General features: G+C 43.3%; 1 pseudogene; it reads right to left on the bottom strand.

Annotated features, from left to right (window-relative positions):
• Positions 1-22596: 22596 nt before the first annotated feature.
• Positions 22597-23262, bottom strand: LOC100750970 (annotated as a pseudogene).
• Positions 23263-23782: the final 520 nt, after the last annotated feature.

The following is a 23782-nucleotide window of genomic DNA, read 5'->3' as shown; positions in this document are numbered from 1 at the left end:
ATTAACCCATTTTTATATTCACCTACATTCTGCCATGTGGCTCATTATCTCTCCTCTGTGTCCCACTGGCAAATCCCCTGACCAGATTCTTTCCCAGAGTTTCTATCTCTACCTGGAAGTCCCGCCCATCCTCTCCTGACTAGCTATTGGCCATTCAGCTCTTTATTAAACCAATCAGAAGGTGCCTTAGGCAGAGGTGCCTCTTCAGTGTGATCAAATACCCTGCAATAAAGTCACTCTAGAAGCAAAGCCAGAGAGAGAATCAAGAGCCAGGGTGTGAAGACAGGTTTTCTCTGTAAGAGTGGGGAGTTTGGGCTTGTGCCATTTACCAGTATGATGTGTTCACAGGGGAGTCCAATGGGGTAGAACTCAAAACCAGCTGAGGCATGCATGCCTTTGTGGGCTTCAGTTTGGGGTCAGTTTGTGTGTACTTCTCTTATCACTGTCCCTAGTTTCTTGGACTTAGAAGCTAGATCAGAGGAGTCATTTACAATCTCAAACCCATCCCCTCCTTACTCTCTTGGAGACACAGAGGGCCTTGTACTCACAGAGTAGCACTACGAGAATCAGGAAAATTAATTACACAATGATGTCTCCTCAAATGAAGATATGCAAATCAAATACCTGCATTCCATCCAGAAAGCTGAGAGTGGATTTCGTTAATGACCTCATAACCTTTATGCTCTCTGAGAGGACATGGATCACTCTAATTCCCCAGAATTCCCTATCCCAGGCTCTTCCATCCCTAGACCATTACCCATCCTTAGGGTAGATGCTGTTAGTATTTTATGGCCTGCTGACTTCTATGCTATCAGTCAGAGACCACACTAGATTCTAGACCTTTTGGATATAGAACCCACCCTCCTGATCACATGTACTTGTTAAAGAATTTCCATGTAGTCACACCTTAAGCTTTACTGTGCACTTGGAATTGGACTGATTGTTGCCTGGAGACCCTTTCCCAAATTGTACTGTGTTTTAAATATGCTGACAATGAACCACCTGGTGTTAGGTTCCCAAAGTCTGATCCATGCTGATGAAGTCAATCTGCACCAGGTTTTCATTCTTGTCTCTTTGTGGGGTTTGTTTTCCTGTATGACACCTGTAGGGACCTGTAGTGAGATATACACCCTGCCCATACCTGTAGCACTAACCTCACCGGTAGTGGTCACAGGTGAGGACGTGATGGAGGAGAGGACTACTTCTGGGGGCTCAGACCCCAGACCTCTCTCTCTGGGTTCCAGTCGGCTCTCGGAGGGCAGCTGAGATTGGACGCTGGGAGCACTGACCTTTGGTGATCGGTTTCACTTGTAAGTGATTTCGCCCCAGTGAAATTAACCTTCTTCATCCTAATCTCATGTATTGTAATATTTCTACCACATTCTGGTGTGAGAAGTGGGATTTGGGAAAGTAAGTTTCACCCAGCCCTCAGCAGGGACCCCCACAGTGAAGTCACTCGGCCTCTAGAGTTGCTACTGTTCTCACTGGTAAGATTATAAGAACATTCATGTGGCAGGGCTGTCACAAGCAAGGCTGAAGAGAGAAAATGTAATGGACAGATAGCCTGTCTGGGTGCCAAGGAAGTAGCCATTAGGACTTGGGTGCAGCTGTATGTAGAATATTCACCGAGGGGAAGGTCTCCATTCCTTTCCTTCTGTCCTCCAGTCAAGTGAGTCAGGATTAGCTCGAGCTGACTGGAATAAAGCACCACAGAAACCTCAAGTGAGGGTTCCCAAAGAGGTGAAAAAGCCATGGATGTTAAATACACAGTTCTCATCAAGAAAGTCAATGAGAGGGAGAAAGGAGCATTCTGGGATGGACAGGAAACCGTCCACGATGAATGAGATGGAAGGTGAATCCCAACAGACAGCAAATCCAGCCCAAAGAGAGACTTTTCAGGTGCCTTTCAAAAAGTCTGCTTACTGAGCTCGTTTTCCCCCAAGACATGCTATCATGTGATTGCCAACACATGGTCACTCGAAAAAGAAAAGGGTAGAGTAGGAACCGTAGGAGAAGAGACAACCACTAGCAGAGACTAGAACCTCATCTAGCACAAGGCGTTTCCCAGTTGGTCCCATCCCCAAGTTTCTTTTATTTGTTTGTTTGTTTTTCAGATCATCAGTTTTGTCTTTTATGTGCCCCCTTGGCAAAGCCCCACCCACTCATCCTGATCTGGGTTTTCCTGTCCCTCTTGACTGTCCAGGATCTCTGCAACTCCCAGAGACCTGTGGGGTGCTGTTGGCTTTCCTGGAAACTCAGCCTGCATAAAGCTGTATGGTACAGGCTACTGCACATGCTGGTTCTTCTGACTTTCAAACTGTCCACACCCACAGTGCTGAATAGACAGGCTGGATCACTTCACTGTTTCCCAGCTGGGCTGAAACTGTTGGAAGCTGCCTTTCCCATACTCATTTTGGGTTGCTCAGACTTCTGAACAGAATCTTATGTCCCAATACCAAAAAGGAAAGAAAATATTTCTCTGATCTCTGCTCTTGTTTACATACCAGTCTATAGTTTGTTCTTGAATATAAGTTTTGGAACATTATGAAATAACACAGCCTCCCAACTAGAACATGATAGATTATATAAATCAGCCAGCTCACATGTAAAACAGATTTTTTTAAATTCTGTTTTATAAGATCTGAGGAATTTGGAAATTTAAATATACAGAGAAACTATTTAGACACTTCATTAGAAAGCACAGACAAAAATAATAAACCGTCTATCATATTAGAGCAGAGCATCAAACTGAAAGGAAACAAACTTGAGCTGTTCCCTAGCCCTAAAAATGTCGGGAGCCAATGGGGTCTGAGAATTGGAGCTTCCTGCCAGCCACATGCACAGGGAGCCACTGCTAGGGACTCGTACTTAACACATAGCTTTGCATCTACAAGTTTATTTCCAACCTGAGCATAAAGTCTCACAGGGCAGAAATATTCTTGATTGCTTTTTATGTGCATACACGGTTTAACTGTCATTGTGCTTGATGCATTGGACTTGAGGAATTTGATTTAACAGGACTCTTAAGAATGTCTTATTCTTATAAGTCCGGTAGATGAACTTACCGTGTGTCATTCCATGGAATGTTAGATGCCTAGACAGAGTAAGTGAGTGATAACGTTAGAGTCTGATTGCTTCAGCAAAGCCATGGGGGAGCACAGAAGCAAAGTCAACAGAGGGCGGGGGTCCACAATGCCATCAGAATAAAAGGACTGACTTACCTCTGTCACTCAAGATAGAGTCTTGTTCTTCAGAGTCAGACTGACTGGGCTCCAGTGTTCTCTGGAAAATGACCTCAGGAGAGTTAGACACAGTGATGGGAGATAGAGTTCCATTGAGCATCACGTTAATATCTAGAATATGGAGGCTGCATGTAGACAGGCCTCCAGTCCCTACTGGTGAGAGCTTAGGAGCAGGATGGTGCATCCACAGGTGGAGAACCTGAACAAAGCTCTGGAGAATTCAGAGCCCAGTTGACTTCAAAGTTCAGCAATGAGGAAAACATGCCAGCTTGGGAGTGCACTTGGTTTCTATCACTTTCTAACACACCACCACAAGCTCAGGAACTTGGAAGTTAAAGCATCTGGGCTTTAAGACCTCATGTTTTCATAAGAAAGGATAATTGAAGGAGATGTGGGAGTACTTAATTTATGTAGTGGTCTTGAATATTGAAAATGGATTTAAGGTAAGTGTTTTCTAGCTCTAATTCTGCTGGGGAAATTTTGTTTTTGGTGGTGTATAACTATAAAAATATATTTGATACAAAGAATGTAAAATATAATGTGAAACTTCACAGCCCATGTTCAAAATACCTATTGTAACTATATAGAGGTTTTCTGAGTTTGTGATATATCAAATAAAGGGTGTGAGTGGCTTTTCACAAAAAAAAAAGACCTCTTGTTTTCTGTTCGGGAGTCCACATTTGGGTAGGCAGGTCTCTGTTCAGGTTCTCACTAGGCTGAAGCCCATAGTACAATCAACTGTGATGGCATCATCTCAGGCAAGCAGGAGTCACTGCCTGTTTTTCAGGCTGAGTCCCTGGCTCTTTCTTCTTGTATCTCTTTCAAGGCCTCACCTGTTTGAGGCTGGACTCCAGGGAATCCGCCTTTTGGATTAACTACAAACCATTTTGGTTAGGAGCTTTGACTGCATCTGTAAAATTCCTCCATAAATAAATAATGTAATTACCACTGACCTGAGAGACCCTCATGCTCACACATTCTGCCTACAGGAGAAAGGACAGGACAGGTGACACAAGACAGGTGGCTCTCTGATGGTCTTAACTCTGACATACAACCCAGGTGAAGGCAACTCATTGAAACCCTGCTCAAAGGCTGCCAACACTGAAAAGTTAAATAGTCATTCCTGATGGTAGAACTGTCTCCTTATAATGATGCCAACATTTACTGTCATATATAGAGAACCCAAGCATCCATGTGATGACTCTGAGATATTTGTGTTTAGAAAGGTGTGCTCACCTAGAATTTTAATGTTTTAAGAATATTTGAGAAAACTTGGGACTTTAGCAGAGCCATCTTTGCAGCTTTAAATTAAACTGTTTAATGGAGTCATTATTTTAGAATTACAACCTCAGACTGAAGTCTCACTTAGAACACTGATGAGATTCTGAGTTCCGACACACCATAAGTTCTGGACTTATAAGAATAAGAAGTTCTTAAGAGGTCTGTTAAATCAAGTGATTGATGCAGTTAAAAAAAAGAAAAAGAAACAAAAATGAATTACATTAATGAAAGTGGTTAAATATTAAGGGACTCAATCAAGTTGGACTGGAAATTCAAAGAATTACTCCAAAGTAATTGTAGAATTTTTCTAATTTATGAATGTGTTAATAATAATAATCAGAAACTAATGCATAAACATGAGAAACATTTTATACCAAAACAACCTTGAAGGGTTTTTTTTTTTTTTTCGAGGCATACACACTGCCCTTGAGAACATAGGGCATTCACATCCAACAAGTGTGGCGTGGCTGTTGGGAATGTGCCCCTCAACTTCTCCAGCCCCTTTCCTCGTCTACCTGGAAGCCACCGTAGTGACCTTAGAACTCACAGTCAATGCCCAGAACCCACATAAAAGAGATGGACATTAGGTACATGTTTGTAATCCCAGCCCTGGGAAGAAGATGGGCAGAACCTTTCGGCCTCATTAAGTGGCAGGTCTAGCCTGTCAACCTCCAGATAGTGAGAAGCCCTGTCTCAAAAACCAAGGTGAATAGCTCATAAGAAAGGTACCCAAGGTTGACCTCTGGCCCTCAAACACATGTGCACACACATATAATCGAACATACATGCACACATATACACTGCAAATTAAACAAGATGCATTATTGGGATAAAGTACTCAGACCATATGCTTCTTCTAAACATATCAGAGGGTTCTCCTGCAGTACAGGCACAACACCCTCAGTCCTTAGCACTGTTCAGGTTGTTACCTTCCTAAGCACAAATACTACTCAGAGAAATCCACCAATGGCAACACAGTGAAGTACAGGGGCCATCACTCTCTTCCCATGTTCACCAGACAGTAGGGAGAGGGAGTCAAGCACACCACACCCATTTCAGTCCTTAAGAAATCAAAGCACAGGAGGTGGTGGGAACAGAGCAAGGTTCCAAGGATTTGCGTGACTATGTTCCTGTGCCAGTATCTCAGGCCAAAAGAACTGGAGTGGAGTTTAAAACAGTAGAGGAAGGAGAGGCAGGCTAGTCCCTCTGGGCTCAGTGTGACTGGTGTCCCAGCTCAGAGGAATGCAGTCTGTCTGGGCAGAAGTTGAGCAGAAAGCCCAGCGGACCACAGCCCCTGTGCTTGGCTTGTGATGGTATGTGGGGAACAGAGACCAACCTACCTTCCCTGGTGCTCCAGCTAAAGGTTGAAAACTGTTTCCAAGGAAAAATACTAAATGCATTATGCTGAATATATATAATATATTGCCCTGTCATCTTCCCCTCCCTGTTTCTCAGGCCGGCCCGTCGGCCAGTCCCTGATTCTCTTATTCTTGTAGTCTTCCTTCCATTATTAGTGTGTCGTTTCTTGAGAAAATGCAATGATTCTGGAGAGTAATAAGCCCAGATCAGAAAGGTGCATTTTTGGGGTGTGTGTGTGTGTGTGTGTGTGTGTGTGTGTGTGTGTGTGTGTGTGCCCGCGTGCGCGTGCGTGCGTGCGTATGCATGTGTGTGCATTGTCTGTGTGTAACAGAGAAATGAAGAACTACAAGAGTATAGAATCAGAGACTGGCTGGCCTAGGAACCAGGAGGGGGAGATAACAGGGCAATATCTAATTTAGCAAGTATTTATTGAGGACCCACAGGGAGCATGGCAACCCACTGGGAACTAAGTGAGAGCAAATTCAATTCTCTGAATCTCTAAAGGGCTGGCAAACACAGCTAAGGAGCTGCCTAGGAGAGAGCGATGTAAGGACCAGCAGACCCACACGGCTCTGTGAGCACCTGGCCCTATCCTGGCTTTCCTGGGAAGACTGGGGGCATGCTGGGAGGTGGGGGGAGGAGGGAAAAAACAGAACAAGACTCTGGCTTCCTCAGCTCCACTGAAAAAACCACCTGTCACGTGCACTGTCTACAGAATGATAAGGCATTGCTAGTTCTTCGAGAAAACCTCACCACCCTTTGCAGAAAGGACAGCATTCTCATCCCCAAGCACTAACTGCACCCTACTGCACATGTCCATGTCACCTCAGCATCATGGAGCAGAGTAGCCAAGAAAACCAAAAGGCCTGATGTCACTTTCTCCTCTTCCTTCCCCTCCTTTCCTTCCACATAACCACCTGTGAGACTAAAGATACTTGCAGTTCCCTGGTGACTAAAACTGTGGACAGGCAGGCTGGTGACCTGGATTGATATTCATAGGACAGGTACCCTTCTCCAACAGAATGTGGGAGGGAAGGAAGCATCCTGGGATATTTGATAAGATGAACTAGCACATTTGCATTTAAACTTCCTGCATCCATCAGGGCCCCTCGGTTTGACCTTCCTCCACCTGGAGGGCAACTCTCAGATGGTTACTGGGATTTCTACCTTCTTGCACTATTAGAGAGCAGTTGCAGATCAAACTTTCTGAATCCCTTTGATCCATCCTGTTTCCCATCAGTGTGAATTCCCAAATAAATGTATACCAGTGACTCTGACTACAGGATGGAAAGCCTGATGTTGCCTCCTATTTGAAATAATGCTCTACAAGTATTCAAAACTTCTCTGTGTCTTTCCTAGTTAGAGTGACTTTTAGGGTCAGAAACATTCAGTCAGTTATTTACTAAGGATGTATGTCAGTCTGGAACTGTGGGTTTAAAAACTCAAAGAATGGGGAAATGGCCAGTGGAAATACTCAAAGCCACAATGAACACTCAGAGACAGCTGATGCATCCTTGTGAACCTTAGAGCTGCTGTCACCAGGAAGGTAGGAGTGGACTTGTATAGAGGAAAAAGAGGGCACATCAAAATCTAAGTGGTCAACAAGCTGTAACAAAGGTGGGGCAACTGCAGAAGGTCCAGCTAAACAGTGTCAGGGTTGGTTGTGGACACTCCTCTGATGGGGTGAGCATCCATTTCAAGTTAGACATGGGGCATATATGGTCATTTGGAATCCAGAAATGTGTTCACAGCAAAGAAGCTGAGCCAGAAATAAGGACACCCACCTTATCTACTGTCTGAAGGAAATATGGAGATCCAGGGTCAAGTTGTGCTTTCATCTGGAACATCTCCAACCTTGTGTTCTCGTGATAACAGCTTCTAGCCTGACTGAGCTGCCAGTGCCCTCTAGTGGCCTATGTGTTGACCAGAAGATGAGCAATCCAGTTCTTCGGCCTTTTCCTAAATTCCCACAGGTGCTGGATTATCAGGGATGGCTGTCTCACTCACTGATCATCAAGACTCTGGAAGTGCACAGTTCCCTTCTCCCATGAGACAATGATGTGAAGGTGTCATGCCATTTATGTGGTCTATGCAGCAAGAGTTTGCATGCAAGCATAATTAATTCTCGGTGTGTGGGGATGGGGTGCTTTGATGGTGGTTTGGTTCAGAATTGATGACAGGAAAGAACTCTTGGAAGGACTAGATGGACTCCAAAAGAAGACGAGGATTTCTCATGGCAATCAACAGGAGATGGGATTTCCAGGGAGACAGATCAGCATGGGGTATTTGTAGGACTGAGAATAATTCCTTCTAGAAGCATCAGCAGTCGGGATGGAATCGATGGGCCTTTAGTAGCTCTTTCTGAGGGAGTTTACACAACACCAACCACTTCCCAAGGTGTTTACACCAGGAGACACCTAGTGAACTTCTTATATAGGCAAAACCCTGTAGTTAGCAAAGTCATTCAAGGGACAAACATTAAGACAGAGGTTCGGGCACAGAAATAATAGAGTTGCGCCCTCACTGTCTGATTTCACACTCACAATGGCACCCCAAAGCCCCATGCCCAGCCATTCAGTGGGATCTTGGTTTTCTTCTCTCCTTGGTAACTTCATCCACATTCATGACTTTCTCTAGTGCTTGTGAGGTTCAATATTTTACTTAGTGGGCACCCACATAACCAAGCACATGACTTAATACAAGAAAATTAGCCTATCCTTCATAAAGCATGACCCAACCAGACCCTACCTCTCTTTGGTGGCCCTGTTTTTAAGTCAAGAATCTTGAAAAGATGCTACACTTAACCCCTGTTTCATCCCGTACCCATCCTTGGCTTCAGTGCCTCACGTTCTCCTGGCTGGTGATGGCAGGTACCTTCAGATTTCTCCTCTCCCTTCTCTCCTCTTCCCAGCTCTGCCCATTCTGCCCTTGCCACTACACAGAATTCTAATCTTGGACACTGTCATACTTCATCCCTCTTGCTTATGGTGCATTGTGTCTCTATGACCTTCAGGGTCAAGACTTGGATCCTTAAAGCAGCAGACCCCCCAGCAGCCTCCTACAAATCCTCTGACTCTCTGACTTCAAGTATCCTCCAGAGACCAAACCCGATTGCATTACCTCAAATCCAACATCCAGTTGATTCTCCTGCCTGGAAATCCTGGACCCTGGGATGCCCTCCACTGCCATTCCCATGATGCAGAGTTAAATAACTCCCTTAATTCCTGGCTTAATAATGGTTTCCCTGAGGTTCCTTCCAAGACACGACCCTGTGGACAGATAGTCATCCTCTTTGTGACATTTTGGGTGTTGTATGCACAGCTGACACTGTGTCATTTCAAGAGTGTCTGTTTCCTGCCTGTGTCCCAATCTCAGGCTGGAGAGTCAATGTAGTATATTAAAGACAAGACCAAATCCTGGCTCTGCCATTTACCATGGTGCTGAGGCAAGGCACTTACTCTGTGTATCTTGGTTTTATTATTTATAAAATAGAGATAACAGCCTCTGCCTGCCTCATAAAGTTATCAGATTAATGTATATAAAGTACTGTAAGCAGGATTTGGTTTCTAGGGAATGTTATCTATAAGAATTAGCTCCAGTTGCCAGTCATGTCCTTTTAGGACACTGTGCCTTAGCCATGTTGTTTTCCCAGGTCCAGTAGAGTACCTGGCCAAGAGCATATGTGGAACAATGAGTATTTAAAGGAATAATGGCTTAATATTTGCTTTGTTGGTTGCTTTGCTTGATGAATCCCTGAGTCCCTTTCCAAGGTCCCTTGCATTCAAGTTTTTTCTTTCTGTGGTAACTTTCACTCATTCAATAATAGAATACTAAACAGCAATGCATGAGACATGCTGAATTGTGAAGATGCATCTGAGAGAACAGAACAGATGCCTTCTTCAGGACACAGGCATTGAATAAGAGCACAGTAGTTATCTGTCCATGAGCATGGTACGCCATTTAGGGGCCTCTGGGTTAAGAAATTTCGCTAACATATGGAAAATGAGGCACAAAGAGCCATAGCACTATCATAGAAGCTGTGAGAGACCTAGACAGTGTGTGCTACATGGGCTGTCTTGCGGCAGGAAGAAAGTCTGTGTACACAGGTGTTACGATAAATCTTTCTTCCCAAAGCCGCCGAGCCCCACCGCCACGTGTGCACTTTACACCAGCCACCCACCCGAGTTAGGGCCCCAAATAGTACACAGTAACTTATATTATGTACAAATGTTGCTTGGCCAATGACTAGGATTTCTCATCTGTTAGCTCAGTCTTAATTATCATAAATCTATATATTTTATAAGACTTATCGGGCAACTTCCATTGGCGTCCTCCCTTGCTGGTGGATCACATGGCACCACTGGAGGAAGAGCAGAGGGAAAAAGGAACCCTTCCTGCTTGTCCTTGCTTAAATATGAGTCTCCTTGCTATGTCACTCCCTGCCTGGATCACCACTTCTCTACTACATTTCCCAGAATCTGCCTCGACTCTTAGTCCTGCCTAACTTGCTGCCTCATTGGCCAAACAGGACTTTATTCAACAATCAATAAGATGAACATACACAGTAATTCCCCATCACACAGGTCTTGTTCTTTGTGTTTGGGTACCGGCAGCTGCTGTCTGGTTATTGCATGGACAAACCTCCACAGCTCTCAGACATGCTATTACAATGCTTCAGAGAGCAAGAGTCTTTTGTGGTTCTCTGCCTGTGGAAGAACGTGCTAACATCTTAGTTGTGGCTCATAGCTCAGTGCAAGGGCCTGGTCATGGTCCAGTTTTACCTCTATGTCACCACCGTGTGTGCTGAGTGCAGCTATTGAGTCCTTCTTGATTCTCCCACACACCTTCTCATTTCCTCCTCACCTTTTACTAGGGTTGTTACTTCACAAAAACCTATCTATCGTCTCTGTCCTGTCGATGCTTGACGATTCCCCAACATTCATTTGTTCTAAGTATTAGGTGCTTGGAAAGGAACAGAATTGAACATGGGATATGGTTATTAAATGGTATATTTATTAAGAAGAAATACTCACACTAGAGGCCGATAACCAGATTGGCACTCCGAGAAGTCCAGACTCAGACACACTCCAAAACCCAACCTGAACCCTGAAAGAGGGCAAGAACCTCCTTCCCAGTTCTTTTATCTTATCCCTTCTGCGTACCTGTGACCACGCCCAAACAGCACTATAGGTATGAGGGATTACTCCCTACAGGTGCTTTGACTTTTTTTTTTATTCTACTCTATTCTAGTCTTTTCCAGGCTATTTTTCAAAGTAAGTATGTTGTGATTCACCAAGATAATTTCACAACTCATTAACAGATATTGAGTCTCATTGAAAACATTGTCCTCATTAGCCTGAAATCATTTACCAAGAGCTGTGGTTCTTGAAGGTGGTTTCAGGTGGGGTGGAGCCCATTTTATTTGGTGGTTGAATTCTCTGCCTCACCTGGATTCTGTCACACGGGCACAGTGAGGTTCTGCATGGATCTATGATCATAGGGGTGGGGTGGGGGGACATAAGATAGTCAGCTGTGTTTCCTCATCTCTGGAGGGTAGCACACTTCGCTCACACAGTGCTATCAGTGTTTCTGAACTGGATTTACTACTTGTGTTGAGCTGTTCCAGATCACACACTGAGCAAAGACAAGTGGGGCTGAGTATTCCAGCTGTAAGTGAGAGAGAGAAAAAAGTCCTCCATTAGCAAGTAAACCTATGACAACCACAGGAAGCTATCACTCCTCCATGTGGAAAGTGACCTTTGTGGTTAGATTGGCTTTAAAATTATACAAAGGGATATCTTTGTAAAAGCCACTCCTCCAAAGAATCCAGGTTTCAAACTTGTGTTCAAGTGGAATGTTTCAATATTTCTTTCATTTTAAATTTCACATCTTCACCACCCTGGGTCATCTCCACCTTGGTGGTGAATGCTCTTCACTCTTCACCCTGTCTCAGATTACATTCTTAGGGTTCGTTATCATTTTGTAGCTTATTGTTAGCTGGACACAGCTTTGATATTTCCCTAGACACCATAATCTTCACACTATAACCCACTGCCATTGCTCCAACTCCTCCCTCTGTACATCCTTCCTATCACTGGAACCTGGATATTTCTAACCTGTTGTCTCCAAACCTCCTAACTTGTTCTCTTATCCCCTTTCTTCTGCATCCCTCACAATGGCTGACCTCTTTGGAACTATCTCTCCTCTGCTCCTCTCTTTAGGAGAAAGTCCAAGACAGAACTTAAAGTTGCCTGCAAAGTCCTCCCTAGACTTTTCTGTCTCCTTCCCTCTTTATTCTTCTCTTTTCTGACTATTATTTAGCTTCCAGCTATTGAAATCATATCTCAGACATGTCTACACAGGGAGAAACATTTGAAACATTCCCTCCCTTGTGGATGAAGCTCTTACTCTTCCTTCAAGCTACCATATCCTGGTACCATATCCTGGTATACTGTGTGAAATTTCCTGGACCCACTAAGCCTCTGAGGCCCTGCCTAGCCCTCCTGGAAGCCTGCCTGAGGATTCAGAAAGCAAAGTCAGTCACAAGTATAGAGTTCAGACAGTGGTGATACACACCTTTAATCCCAGGACTCAGGAGACAAAGGCAGACAGATCTCTCTGAGTTCAAGCCCACCAGGCTTACACAAGATTAAATCAGTCTAAAAGAGCAGCAGAGCTCATGCCTTTAATCCCAAGACTCATGAGAGCTATTTAAGACAGGAACAGAGTCAGTAGGAGGCATTCATTCTCCAGTCACACTGAGGACAGGTTACAGTCTGAGGCTTGGTGAGAGCTCCTAGAGACAGGATCAGTCCATTCAGCCTGAGGTAGAGGTAAAAAGTCAGTGGCCAGATGCTTTCCTTTTCTGGTATTCAGCTTGAAGTTTGAACTCAAATATCAGTCTCTGTGTCATTTATCATTCATATTACAGGAGGTTCTCCATCACACTGTGTTAAAACTAGAGCCACTCACTTCCCTATAGTCTGCAAGCGAAGGAATCATCTAGCAGCAGGTGTCTATTGTCTAACAAAATGAGTGCAATTGATAGTTCGAGCTTTGAGAAAAAAAGTCATGTTATTAAAAACTTATAATCTCACAATAAGGAGACATATTATTTTCAGTTACAAATGTACCTTGAAAAAAGCAAGATGTTCTACTTTTAAGACCATCTAAGTAACTAAGGGGATATTAAAGTTATATAGCTTAAGTCAAGTTTTCTCAAATGGAAATTTTGGACATAGTAAACATCCTCTAAAGTTTGCCCTCTTTCTCTAATTTTGTGCCCTGAATGCTCCCTGGATTTACTGAAGAATCAAAACACATGCCACATAATCAACCCCAATTATTATGAGGTTTAATAAATGTTATCACTTTGGCCCTTCTCCCTTTTTCCTTTTCCTCAGAAACACACAGCCGAGTTGCAAATGCTGCAATGACTTGAGCTCTGGAAAACAAACAGAGGCTCACAGCTTGACTGCCTCACAGAACACTTCATTAGCAATGCCCTAACCATAACTGGGTGCCTCCCATGGAAGATGAGAGCAACAGTTGTGTTCATTTGATAGCAGCAGAGGTATGTGTTAATACTTCTTGAGTCTTTCCCTGCCCTGGCCCGAAGGGCTCCAGTAATTCGTGAGTCCAAGGTGGATCAAGTCTGAAAATAATGGGCGGAAAAGAAAGAGCGGGACCAAGCAGGTTTTCTTGTCAAGGTCTCCATTTATTGATTATTACAAGGGGTTTTTAAAGAGAAAGGAGGAAGCAGAGAAAAAGGAGGTAGGGGGGAGGAATGAATGTTAATTGCTCTCAGGCAGGTATCCGGAATCTCCTGTGTTAAGGAAATGGGGGAAGGAATAGGTGTTAGTTGCTTCTCAGGCCAGGTCCCTGAACCTGAGGGGTGGGATGCTAGACTGGCTGGCGGCTAGCTAGGCATGGGGGGTCGCCAAGGCTCGCTTCTGACACTTCCCTCTGCAAATTGCTGTCACCAATGGATAAAACAAACAAACAAAAATACCACCAATCTAAAGCACACACACAAACCTGTCAAATACATGAAACATTGAGTCTGAGGGAATCCCATGGAGTCGTGACATATTAGAGGGGAAATTAGGGCCTCTTCTTGGGGTTCTTAGTCTCATTAGTAAAAGAAATTAAGATCTGACTCAGAAGAAAGCTCAAGGAAAATTTTATTAGGAATAAAAACCAAAACAAACTAACAAAAAACAGAGCAAGAAAGCTGTGACTCTCATCAGCTTCCTGTTGAAGGAAGATGAAGAAGAGAAGAGAAAGCCTCAATGTCTGAGTTAGGCCTGGAAGTCAACAAACAAGATAAAGCAAACAAATAGCTGAATGGCTGGGAGGGAGGGGATTTTAGAGAATAGTGAGGAAGCCCAGGGTACCAGGAAAAGCATGTGGCCAACAAGTGAAAGAAGGACACAGAACATGAAAAAGGCTCATGGATCTTAGCAGAAGAGGAGCATACAAACTGTAAGAGCCGGGGAGCAGGACGTTTGCTGTGAGGTTACATTTCCTAGAAGCTACACACATGTAGTGTCAGCAACATGGTTGCTTACACAAGATCTGATCATAGAGAACACCAACAGATAGGACACACTGACATGGAAAAGAGAAAGCTCAACCCTCCACAAAGAACCACAAGCAAACAGGAACCTTGAGAGCAGGAGAAATGGTATTTAATGGGTTGTCCTTTTGTATATGTTTCTCTTATTGGTTAATCAATAAAACACTGATTGGCAGGCAGGAAGATAGGTGGGGCTAGTGAAAGGGTCAGGCATTACACTGGCCTGGCCCTGTTACCTGGCAGAATGCACTCAGGCAGCACTCTGGTCAGCCCAGGACTCCATGAGAGCTAGTCTGAATGTAGGTGCAAAGGACCAGTTTAAAGACAGACCCTTGCCCACTTATGTTCTTTTACTCTCTTACCGTCCTGTTCTTCCTCTCTCTCACTCTCATCTGTCTCCCTTCCTTCTCCCTTACCCCCTTCGTGTCTCTCCCCTTCCGGCTCTCCCCGTTCCCCACCTGGAATAAACTCCATGGTTAATGTATCTCTCATGTTCATGTCCCATCCAGCGCTTTTCCTTCTATCTAAACAAAAGAACAACAGCTAGGAGACAAGGAGAATTCTGGGAAGTGTAGGCAGAGGTCAGACACCATGTGAGACCGAAAGGGGTAAGAGGTCTGGACCCTTCTCCAGTAAGATAATACCAGGTAGAAATACATAGATTAATAGTTATGGGTTCGTACTTAAGACAGAATTAGCCAATAAGAAGCCCAAGCCACAGGCCAACAGTTTTATAATTAATATATTATCCATGTGTTTATTTGGGGCTGAGGCGGCTGTGGAGAAAGAATTCTCCTAACAGGTATTGCCCAGGGAGACTTGACCAATTGGTTATTCAACACCAAGTGGACAACCATGAAATCACATACAAACAAGTAAAGTTATACAGACAGAGCATATTATATTAATATAATTAACAATATATGTGATATATAGGCATAAATATCAACAATTAAAGAAAAGAGATAAAGGGCATACAGGAAAGGAGTTAGACTGAAAGGGGGAAAGGGGAAATGATGTAATTATATTTTAATTTCAAAAAATAGAAAAATTACATAATTTTTTCTCCATTTTTTATTTGAATTAGAAATAAGACTGTTTTACATGTCAATCCCAGTTCCCTCTCCCTCCCCTCTTCCCTTGCTCCCCCCAACTAGCACCCTACCTGTCCCATACCCTTTCTGCTCCCCAGGGAGGGTGAGGCCTTCCATAGGGGGTCTTCAGAGTCTGTCATATCCTTTGGGATGGGTCCTAGGCCCTCCCCCATATGTCTAGGCTGAGGGAGTATTCCTCTGTGTGGAATGGCTCCTAAAGTCCATTCCTATGCTAGGGATAAATACTGATCTATCACAAGAGGTCCCATAGATTTCTGAGGTCTCCTCACTGACACCCACATTCATGGGGTCTGGATCAGTTCCATGCTGGCTTCCCAGTGAACAGTCTGGGGACCAAGAGCTCTCCCTTGCTCAGGTCAGCTGTTTCTATGGTTTTCACTAGCGTGGTCTTGACCCCCTTGCTAATCATTCCTCCTTCTCTGCAACTGGATTCCAGTTCAGTTCAGTGTTTAGCTGTGGCTGTCTTCTTCTGCTTCCATCAGCTGCTGGAAGAAGGCTATAGGATGGCATGTAAGTCCCTCTTTTCTGAGTCAGGAAGTGGACAGATGTAAGGACAGGACCTAAGGAAGGCTCCAGAGTGACTGCATAGAGGCATGCTTTCTGGGAAAGAGAGGTACATTATTGTGCTGGCCAGTTTTATGTCAACTTGACACAAGTTAGAGTTATCTGGAAGGAGGGATCCTCAATTGAGAAAATACCTTCCTAAGATCAGCCACACATTTTCTTAATTAGTGATTGATGAGGGAGGGCCCCGCCTTTTGAGAGGCAGCATCATCCCTGAGCTCGTGGTTCTGGGTTATAAAAGAAAGCAGCACCCCTCTATGAACTCTGCATCAGCTCTTGCCTTCAGGTTCCTGTGCTGACTTCCTTTAGTGATGGACTTTTGGTCATAGAGTTTCATCACAGCAATAAAAAGCAATTATCTCATCAAAGGATAGTTATTCCTCCTATCTCTTTAGCATGATTTAAGGGGAACCTACCTTCCTGAGGGATGGCTCTTTGGTCTGACTGGATTAACTTTTGAGGAACACCATTGTCTCCACAAAAAGAAATAGCTTTCCTTGAATGGGCCTCCAGGGCTATTGTAACAGGGTGTCTATTGAAATTTTACAACTTGTAAAGATATGAAACTTTACAAAGTGGATGAAAATAGAGCCAAATAATTATGACATGTAGATGAAGCCATCAGAAATAAATAGCAGAATACTAACAGCATATCCTCAGGACATGGATTGGGTGTGGGAAAAAGGAGATAATTCCTCCAACACTTATTTTTTTAAATGACCAAATTAATGGCTGCTGCATAATTTAGGAGGGTGTTGCTGCATATTGTGATTATTTTATCTGCTCAGTTATTCCCTGGCTTTCTGATTGGTAGTTTACAGAGGTAAGGAGCCAAGGCTAGAATTCAGTGTGAGAGTGGCTGTGTCTTGCAGAGAGATTTCCAGCTCTTTTGGAAGGCAGCTGGTGCTTGCCCTCATCAGCAAGGTAAGTGGAAAATGCTGAACACACAAAGTCTCAAAGTCTGCTGGGTAACATCTCACTGTGTGTTTGCTATTCTAGCTGACAGTTACCAAAGTTCCCACTTACGCAAAAGCAATCAAGTGAGGGAAACAAATAATCCAGTGATTTCAAAAACCTCACTTGAACTTCACTGGACACTAATTCCTACCACAATAATTAGAGGTAATTCTCATAGCTTTGTTCTGTGAGAAGCTGTGTTGAGTAGCTGAAACAGACGCCACCTCCAGTTTACACTAGAACAACCATAGTTGCCAGGGTCTGGCCACTGAGGTCCCCAGAGACAGAATGCAGCCCCAAACCCAGGTAGGATATTTTCCTACCTTATATATGACAGTAATGTATCTCTAATTGTCATTTCCATCTCACAGAACATATTCGTTTGCCTACATTTTTTCTGTGAAGATTAAGAGATGCCAGGTTAGAAGAGCTTAACTGAATTTTATCCAAGTTTCTGGCAAATACATTCACAACTGCACAGATCTGTTGTACAGAGTACACACACACACACACACACACACACACACACACATCTTTCACTATGCTGGAACACTGGTTAACGTTCAAGGCTAGGTATCTTTATTGATAGAAGAACTGAAGCCATCATGAAGACATTTTCAGGATGTACATCAATTAGAATTGCTGGTTATTTAGGGACTGAAGTTCAAAGTGATGCATTTTTGTATTTTTCCCCTTCTCTATATTCTTTCTGAAGATGATATGCAATGAAATAAACAAAACTCTTGCTACATCAGAAGGGGGCAGCTCTGATGTTTAGGAACCCAAGGCCCACTGTGGTCTGCTTCCACTGCTCATTTTACAGAGATGGGACTGATCATAACCTTCCTGGCAAGAGGGAGGGGTGCCTGGTGCCTCCCTCTTCGGCTATTGGACTATTGAGATAATGGACCCCAGGAATTGGGATTTCCCCCAGAATTCTCATGTTGGGAGTCTGGTGTCACCAATAAGAGATGTCACACAGTTCTGACAGCTGGTCAGACTCCTTCCGCAGAAGAGACATTTGAGCAGAGACAAAGGTGATGACAGGAGGAGCTATATCAGCTAGACTGCTTAGTCATGCACATATCTTACCCTCTGTTGAAAGCTAAACCTTGGGATGGGACCCAAAGGATGGATTTGGGGAGGGGAGGTCACTGAAATCTTTTCAGGTTCTTCTTCCGAATGAGACTGTTGAATTGAATGAATCTCCTTTCTCAGCTTTTCACTGTCTATTAGTTGTCTCTTGAATTGACCTATTGAGCTTTTTAGACCTACCAGGACTCAGGCTTTGACCTCCATACTCTGGTAACATTCTGAAATGATTAACTGAAACTTCTCACACCACAGAGTTCAGAGTCAGCTCAAAAAAACATACCAGCTCTTTTTGACCATTCACTGCCCGTGGTGAGTTTGTACAGATGTTCAATGTTTAACAAGGTAGCAGAGACATAGTCTTCCACATGGCACTGTGAGTGTATACTGTATGGGAAGGCATATGTACCCATTTGCAGCAACTCTGTTCAAATCTATATGGCAGACACACATCACAGCTGTGAAAAAAAGATGGGCAACATGCACATATTTCAGGTGATAGTAAAGTCCAGCAAAACAAATATGTTCCTACTAGCTCACATCTGAAAATAAGCAACATAAATAATAGAAATTTTAGAAATGAATATACTGACTCTGTAGAAAGCTTCAGACTTACTCTTTTTTTCTCTTGATTAATAGAAAAATTAACCAAGGCTGCAAAACACTTTTGCATTCACTTCCTAGCCTTGAGGGGACTTCTACATTTACCAAGATGTTTCAGAAAAGAAAGTTAAATAAGGGTCCTGTTTCCCATGCCATTGCCCTACAAAGGATGGGCTAGATTGCCCATAGCATTATATGCATTTTACATTTTTATATATTAGGGGTATTTTTGCCGATAATTTAATCTTAAATTCGAAATAGCTGGTGGTTTAACTTGTTGACTTCTAAGCTGAAATTCCTTTATAATCCTGCCCACTTTTTTCAGGTCTTCATGCAGGCTTTCCCATCTGCAGCTGTGGAGAACTCTCCCTCCTGTACTTCTCAGAAATATTTCTCCAGTTTCCACCTAGAGTAAAAGCAGATGCCTATTGTAATATTTTTGTCTCATGGGATTATGGATTCCATTGATAGTCCCATTAATTGCTCACCATTCTGTCGATCAACTTAATTTTATTTGTCTGTGTAGCAAGCTTTCTTGTCAGACTATCTTTGGATTGCAAGCCCCCAAATATCAACACAGACTTCTTTTTCTTTTTTTGCTTTTTGAGACAGGGTTTCTATGTATTGCTTTGGAGCCTGTCCTGGAACTCGCTCTGTAGACCAGGATGGCTTCAAACTCACAGAGATCCACCTGCCTCTGCCTCACGAGTGCTGGGATTAAAGGCGTGTACCACTAACTCCCAGCCCAGACTTCTTATTAATTATGAAAACTTGGCCATTAGCTTAGCCTTGTCCCACTAGCTCTTACAAATTATATTAATCCATTTCTGTTAATCTACATTCTGCCACGTGGCTCAGTTACCTCTGCTCTGTTCCATATGTCCGACTTCTTCAGAGTCTCCTGGAGTCTTCCTGGTGTGATCCACGAACCTGGTTCACCCTCCTCTTCCTCTATCTCCCCAGAAATCCCTCTTATCTCTTTGGCCTAGTTATTGATCATTTAGCTCTTTATTAAACCAATCACAGTGACATGTCTTTACACAGTATACAAATATCCCACAACACTCTTGTTCCAGGGGGTTAAACATCCTGACCATAATCTGAAGTAGGTGAAGAGTTCCTTCTGGTTTCACTTGATGTGTCTCCAGTAAATGTCCCATTCGCCATTCTGCTTGGTTTATCTTTCAGGAGGAACTTGTGGTGAATGCAAAGCCCATTTTGCTGTCAAGACCACATAATTAGAAGTTCTTCTATCCTCCGTGAAGGAAAAGAAAAAAACAAACATGGCCCAGCCCCCCATCTATTCCTCCTCAGTCCCTCCTCCCGTAGGTGCTGGCACATTCCATTCTCATGCATGTTTTCTACTTCTACTACAATGTATGTGTATTAGTTATGTTCCTTTGTTGTGATAAAACACCATAACCAAAAGCAACTTGAGGAGAAAAGGGTTAATTTCAGCTTACAACTCTCACGTTGTACTCCATCACTGAAGCAATCAGGGCAGGAACTGAACTGATGCAGAGCCCATGGAAGATTGCTGCTTACTGGTTTGTTCCCCATTGGCTTGCTCAGACTGCTTTCTTTTTTAAAAGAATTTATTTTTATTTTATGTGCATTAGTGTTTTGCATGTATGTCTGTGTGAGGGTATCAAATGTTGGAGTTACAGACAGTTGTGAGCTGCCATGTGTGTACTGGGAATTGAACTGAGGTCCTCTGGAAGAGCAATCAGTGCTCTTAACCATTGAGCCATCTCTCCAGGCCCCCAGACTGTTTTCTTATACCATCTAAGATCACCGGTCCACATGTGGCACCACCCAGGCAAGCTGGACCCATTCATACCAATAATCAAGAAAATGTCCTATAGACTTGCCTACATGCAATCTTTTTTTCTTTCCTTTTTATTGAAATTTTCATTTTGCATACTAAAGCCAGGTCCCCTTCCTCCCCTTCTCCCACCCCTCATCTCCCCGCTTTCCCATCCCAGTCCACACCTCAGAGGGGGTAAGGCCTTCATTGGAGAGTCAATAAAGTCTGGCATACCAAGTTGAAACAGGACCAAGCCCCTCCCTGCTGAAACTGAATCAAGGCTGAGCAAGGTACCCCACCATAAGGAATGCTCTCCAAAAAGCCGCACGGGATAGGTCCTGTGCCCACTGCCAGGGCCTCTCCCAAAAAATCAAGCCACATAACTGTCACCCACACTCAGAGGGTGTTTGGTCCCATGCAGGTTCCCCAGCTGTCAGTCCATAGTTCATGAGCCCCCACTAGCTCAGGGTGGCTGTCTCTGTGGTTTCCCCAATCATGATCCTGACCCCTTGTTCATATGATCCCTCCTCCCTCTCTTCAACTGAACTCCAGGAGCTCAGCCAATCTTGTAGAGGTATTTTCTCAGTTGGGATGCTTCTTCCCATATGACTCTGATTTGTGACAAGTTGACCAAGAAAACAGGACAATATGTGTCTGTTGATTTATTCCCTGTTGTTTTAAGCTTGTGGTACTTGCATATGTTTTCATATTGCATCTGTGGTTTGCCGCCTTGTTTTCTTCTTGTTTCATCTAAACATTAGGTTGATTTTTAATAGCTATAAGGATATGGAGAAAGTGTGATAACCTTCTTCAATCATCTGTTGATAAAGAAAAGAAAGCTTTCACCAAAACAAGCAGGATTGAAAAACCAAATCCACCCTGTGTTTGTTCATGTCAGTCTCCCTGGGTTTCTCTAACAGATACATTTAGGGTGGGAATTCTGCATTAAAGGGTATGTGACTCATATCCAAATTTAACCGTGTGTACCCATGCAGATCCTGATGATATTTTCATTCTCCTGATACTATGAAATGATAACTTATTATTTATTTTTCATTTTCTGAACTAAAATGTCAAACTGGAATCTTCCCAAATCTTATCTATCATTTGGTTTTCTTCTGTGCCCAGCCTGCTTAAAATTAGACAATTCCTTACTTGGATTATACGTCAATTTCTTAATGATCTGTGAGAATTTTAAAATACATCCCAGATAAGAACCCCTGTGTATTTATTGTACAATGGCTTCTTACAGAATCTTCTGTGATTTCCATCTTCTCCTCCCTCATCTGTCTTTGTGTCTATCTTCATTCCTGTCTCTAACGTTATCTTTATTTTGTGTCTCTATCTCTTGTGGCCCAACACTTCCTCTACCCTCGTCTTGGTCTCTTTCTCTGTCACTCTTTTCTATATCTCCAGTCCCATGTCCAATTTAATAACTCTTTCTCTTCCTACACCTCAAACTTTATAGCCTGAGAACCAGGTAGCATACCACATGAGACTTTCCATTTTCCCAAATTTGCATCTCTAACCATTCATCACTCCCTAACCACCATTCCAAATTCCAAACGGAGCCCCTCCACTTCTGAAGCATTGACACACAAATAGCTACCATAGTAAACATGGTCTGCCTTTGTAGAAACCTCTTCATTGGGCGTAATCCTGTTCTGTGTATTAAAACTCAGCTAAGGGCTTTTCCTCCTTTGCCCATGTTTGTGAAGGCTTTCCCTCCCATGTTTGTGAAGACTATTCAAGTCTGGTACATTCACTTAATAGACTGTTTGGTGTGAGATTGGTGCCTCCTGAGCCGTATGACATCTGTGCCCCAGAGTAAGAAGGGGACTGGATGGCTAGTGCTACAAGGAACCTTCAGGAACACCTGGTTCAACCCAGTAACTTCACCAAACATGTAAATGGGTTTATAAAAGTTGAACAATCTGTTTTCAAACTGTAAGTAGGTGTTGTTAGATAACATTCTAAAATAAAACAGAAAAGAATGTCTTTTTTTTTTCAATACAAGTCTTTATTGTCCCAAAAGATACCCCAAATCGTACTTAATTCAGGATCTTGTTTCTGGAACTGGTTAACTTAGGTCTTACTCATCAGCCTGCTGCACTGTTCCCTTTTCAGACACAAAGATACCATCCAAAAACTTCCTGATATCTTTGTTTTTAACTGTTGTGGCTTGCTGAATCAGAGCCACTGAATTTGAAACAAGTTCAATATCATTTCATTCAAGGATTAATTCATTCTTTTGGGCTTGAGAGACAGAACAAACAACACCTGTTCTCATCCGAACCCTGCGGATGTATTTTTCACCCAAGAAATTTCGGATTTCAACCAAAGACCGGTTCTCCTGAATAACAACGTTGGTGGGGAAGTGAGCATACACAGACCTCATCTTGTAGCGGAAGCCCAGTGTGACTCCCTCTATTGTGTTCTGAACATGACTGCAGATGGTCCGGACAGTGGCCAGTTCCTTTCTGTTACCCCACCATTTGTCTTCCCGGAGCCTCTTCTTCCCAAAGAGACTCAGCTCTACATTGATGTGATGGAAGTCCCTCAGAGGAGTCCTCTGGGGCCCTTCACAATGACTGTGCGCCCCTTCAGAGTGATGCCCACATTTTCTGGAATGTCGACGGTCTGATTGCTGAGAATAGTCTTCATTCTCGAAGTAGATGGGGCAAAGAGAGCAAAAAGAATGTCTTTTAAGTTATTTTTTTATTTGGTGTGCTTGTGTGTGTATTCAGGTACTTGCATGCAATGGCATGGGAGTAAAGGTCAGATGTCAACTCTAGGGAGGTTCTCTCCTGCCAACTTGTGAAATCTGGGCATCACACTCTGGTCATTAGGCGTGCCCAAATGTGTCTCTACCCACCAGGTCATCAAAGAGTTATTTTACCAATTAAAAGGAACCTGTCCTTTAAGTTCACCTGGTGTATCAGGACATCAGGTTGTGAGTGGCAAAGGGTTCAGTTGGCCAGGTGTTTCCCTTTTTCCTGGAATTTATGAGTGGATTTTTATTCAAATCTAGCACTGCTTTTGTTTGTAATGGATTAGTCATAATGCTATTATTACTTACAAGATTATGGATCCTGGTCAAATTTTCCTGTATTAATAGATTATAAATGGGGCTGCTGGCATCTCTCCCTGTTCAATATTCAGTTTTCTCCCCTTGCAGTTGGCT

Source organism: Cricetulus griseus (assembly GCF_003668045.3).
Source record: "Cricetulus griseus strain 17A/GY chromosome 1 unlocalized genomic scaffold, alternate assembly CriGri-PICRH-1.0 chr1_0, whole genome shotgun sequence".
NCBI lineage: Eukaryota > Metazoa > Chordata > Mammalia > Rodentia > Cricetidae > Cricetulus > Cricetulus griseus.
This window is presented reverse-complemented; position numbering and strand designations above follow the sequence as displayed.